We start from the raw sequence: 4,590 nt of genomic DNA, 5'->3' as shown, positions 1-4,590 counted from the left end.
GAAATTAGAGGGTAGACGAGCTGACGTGAAAGTGCTGGAAGATATATGTAGTGGCTGCACAGCAACCATACTTCTGCATAAAGAAAGTAACAAAATTCCCATAAAGAAAGGTGTTAGGCAAGGAGACACAATCTCCCCAGTACTAATCACTGCTTGGTCAGAGGAAGTGTTCAGAGGGTTGGAATTGGAACAGTTATGGAAAAGGGTAGTTGGAGAATACCTCAGTAATCTGCGATTTTCTGATGACATTGCCTTGCTAAGCAACTTCGGGGATGAACTGCAAATACTGCTTGATGACCTAGACAAGAAAAATAGAAAGGTAGGCTTGAAAATCAATATGCAGAAGACTAAGGTAATGTTCAACAGCCTCGGGAAGGAACAGCAGTTTAGTAGGCGAATATGTCTACTTAGGACAAGTAGTAACCGCAGATTCAGACTATGAAAAGGAAATAACAAGAAGAATAAGATTGGGATGGAGCGCATTTGGAAAGCACTCACAGATTGTGACTAGCAGCCTACCGTTATCACTCAAGAGGAAAGTATACAACAGTTGCATCTTACCTGTACTCACCTATGGGGCTGAAACGGGGAGGCTAACCAAGAGAGTTCTACTTAAGTTGAGGACAACCCAGAGAGCTATGGAACGAAACATGGTAGGGGTAACATTATGAGATAGGAAGCGTGCAGAGTGGGTCAGAGAAATAACTCAAGTTACCGACATTGTAGTGGAGATTAAGATGAAATGGGCATGGGCCGGACATGTAGTGCGAAGAGAGGATAACCGATGGTCGCTTAGGGTAACAAACTGGATTCCAAGGGAAGGAAGGCGTAGCAGGGGGCGGCAGAAAGTTAGGTGCGCGGATGAGATTAAGAAGTTCGCAGGGGTCAAGTGGATGCAGTTAGCACAGAACCGGGTTAAGTGGAGAAATATAAGAGGCCTTCGTCCAGCAGAGGGTATATTCAGGCTGATGACGATGATGATGTTGATATCGAAGGAACACTCGATGGCATTTACTCTTCAAAAAGCACGCATTTGATGGCCACTTTCTGACGCTTCTTTCTGCGACCCTTAAAGAGGCGCTAGAAAGTGCAGTCCTCACCTTCACGCCTCAGAACGAGGCCTGTGCTCCTGATAGGCGGGGAGCGAACACCGCCAAGTTTTTCAATCCCGATGTACTCAGCGTCAGTGCGCTCGCCGCGGCTGTCATCTGCGTCATACCGCGTCATCATATTTAGTTTCAGAATACAGAATAAACTTCATCACACAGGTCATTTTGTGGCACAGCCCGCATCTTAACCAGTCCGGTCTAAAATACCCACAGAAGATGTCCTGTAATCAAGACAGAATTGCTCTGTGGTTTTGACTGCGCCCTCGTAGGGTCATAACATTTGTTCAGTAACAATAACGTTTGTATATTCCCTAAATATGTATTAGAGAACTGCTGGCTACAAAAATTCGTACAGTAAACAATTATAGAAGAACAAGCATGTGCTACAGAACAGGGGAATTGTGAATTTGCAAATTAAGTGCAGAATATTGGCAGTAATTTTGACCCGATTGTAATTTTTTGACAGGGCCCTAAGGGAAAGGATAGCTAAGTCACCAATAAGATATACCTGCTGCCTTTCTACAAACTCTGTGCACAATGAATGACGTTCACCGTGCCGTCATTCAACCTTCGGATTGATTTTAGAGAAATAAACGGCCGTGACAGTTACTGTACTCTTCTATGCAGTGCGCCTGCTCCGAATCACGAAGAAGCTACATTTGTACGCGTGGGTAGTTGGTTTTGAATTTCATATTTACATGGCCGTGTATGGATCCTCGATATGAGTGCATTACAGTGATGATTCTTTTTTAAGGCGAAAGTCTTTAATTTCTGATACTGGCGTTGGTGCTCCTGTCCGTCCGGCCACGAGGAAGTTGTTGATAAAGTTCATAATGATAATGAGATCAAAATTGATGCACTGTGTGTATCACCAACGCTTAGTCTTTCGCATGTCTGCAGTGTAGACTCCACAGTGCTCTGGGAATCCCAAAGTGCCTCAAAACCTAGGACTGAAGTCACAGTTGATCATTGATTGTGATTATTTCAAGATCTTTAGGAGTTCCATAATTCGCACCGTGCTTTGAATTCTATTTGCCTCAACAACCAAGTAAAAGAAAAACAAGGTATGCAGTATATTGTACACTCGAGTTTGCTATCTGAACGCTGTTATCAGTGACGCGGTGTCTTTGAATTCTGTTATCTCGGTTATCTCCCTCTACTACGTAAAATGAGGTGCAGTCTAGGCCTAAAGTATTGATGGCAGAGATTTTTTGTCTCAATGGTAACATCAAATTTAAACGCTACTATCAAACATAAAAAGCCTTTGGAAAACTAGCACGTGATATTTTAGAGCAGTAACAAACTCTACATAGCATTTCAAATACATTTAGCCTTTATGACACCAGTATAGGGCTCTGTTCTGCTGCCTTTGGCTTTACAACTTCTGAACAGGAATGTACACACGACAAGGGTGCTAAGCCGCACATGTTTGCACTTGAAGCAAGAAAGAATACCAACTGGAATAAAAGCTTGCACATTGATTTGTGTACAAGACGGCTAAAACTACTTTTAGCAAAAGTACCGTCATCATTATGCAGCTACAACAACTGAAAAGCCAGTATTTCACAGCAACTGCCCATTTAGATGTCAAGGTTCAAAGATTTACGATAACAAGTGGCACCGGTCGTGAATAGTTGTGAGAGTCCGCTTGCTATCCTGCTCGATAGGCGGGTTTACTAACATCCTGCTTGACGCGATAGCATTAATGACGATGTTAAAGGGCCCACGAAAAGCTGTTTACTAGAATTAATATTGCGCACTAGCAATAGGTATCGAGCAAGCCTGACTGCAATAAAAAAATTTTGAAACTAGCTTCATTAGCACCGAACATATAGAGATCGAAAATGATGCTCTTCCTCTCCCCCCTCAGCTCAAACCATGCTAACGAGCAAGAAAAAAAGATGAAAGGAAATCGCGCTCATTCTCCCTCGGACCTTCGAGGCGAACGGACGTAGGTTTTCGTTCTCTCTCGACTAGGCGCGTTTCGCGCGCGTCAGTCGCCTCTCAGAGCTCGGCGGGAGCGGGTGTGCGCGGCGCTCGCTCTGGCGAGCTCGTGCGCTTCCGCTCTCGCCGTGCACTCGTCGGCGTCGTCGGCACAGCCCTTCTGGCTTCAGTCTCCTGGTGTGCAGTCCCCGGGCCAACGGCCCCATCTCGCTGGCTTCTGCCAGCCCTCCCGCCGCTGCGGTGCCTGGACCCGTGCTTCGTTCATGCCCCTCGTAGATGCAGCGTGCGAGGCGCGCTCAAGTGCTTCAATGGATCCCAGGATCTCCGGACTCTCACAGTACGCCCCTTCCGTCTTCGAGGCGTCGACCCAGTGCTGTGCCGGTGGCCTGGGTTTCCCCGCGGCACACCCATCGTCGCCTCCACGTTTGCAGAGCGCCCCAGTGATGGGCCGGGCTCATTTCAACTTCGGCGGCCCACTGCAGCTCCTTCGTGGGAGCAGTCCGACTGGCCACTGCCAGTCTCCCGTGGACTTCATTATTCATGGGCCCTGACGCACCCGCGTCTCCTGCCACTCCTACGCCTCCCCCTCGCCCCCCGCCGCTGCTTCGCCAGCACTCCCGTGGACCTCGTGTTCGCGGTCCTCGACGCGCCGCCTTGCCGGCGGTTCCTCCAGCGTCACCCGCCGCCCCTCTGACACTCGAGGCATCTCAGCGGTCCCTCCTGCTGCCACCCCAATTCGCCGAGACAGCTTCCCGTGGGCTGCCTACTCGCGGACCTTGGCGCGCCGTCCACGGACGGTCCTTCAGCGCCACCCGCCGCGCTGCTGCCTTGGCAGCAGTCAATTGCGGCCTCCCCTGCTGCCGCGGTCGTCTCAGCCGTCGTGGCGTCGTGCTGACATCAGCAGTCCTCGCTGTGCCTCGCAGAGGCGCAGTACCAGGCTTCGCCTGGATCTACCCAAGAAAGCTGCTGCACCGGGGCCTCCATGCTGGACTGCCAACCTGCCGTTGTTCTCCGAGCTGTTTGCTTTGTGCGGGCCATAATGAACTCGCCGCCCCCCCCCCCCCACCCCTCATCTTATCTCCCCATCCCCCGGAATCCAAGAGTGCCACCACGACATTAGGCCAGCATAACACGCGTCCTGTATCCCCTCCCAAATAATACCCCACAGTACATAGACGAAGTCTCGAATGCGCCCTACCTCGCCCGGTTCAGCTCGCCTAACTTGAGAGCGTCCAACGAGCGGGCGCCCCAGGCAGCACCACTGAAGTCAATGGGGAGGCTTGTCTGCGGCAATGCGTCGCCCAAATCAGCTGTGAGCGGTCACCAGAACCCCTTTTTAAAATTTGTATTCCAATTATCAGCTTTGCTTGCAGCTTCCACAATTTACTCGGATATTCACCAAGGCCACCTATATGAAATGCTGGCATTGGACTTTTACCCCAAGTAGCATTTCAGGGGAACTTTGAGCGCAAATGCTTGCTTAGCGCTACGGCCTGGTGCACAAAGAATCCATATTGTGTTAGAGGTCTGTGACGGC

Source organism: Amblyomma maculatum, chromosome 8 (genome assembly GCF_055883805.1).
Source record: "Amblyomma maculatum isolate TAMU_Amacu chromosome 8, ASM5588380v1, whole genome shotgun sequence".
NCBI classification, from domain to species: domain Eukaryota; kingdom Metazoa; phylum Arthropoda; class Arachnida; order Ixodida; family Ixodidae; genus Amblyomma; species Amblyomma maculatum.
The sequence above is the reverse complement of the archived record's forward strand: the minus strand, read 5'-3'. Positions refer to the sequence as shown.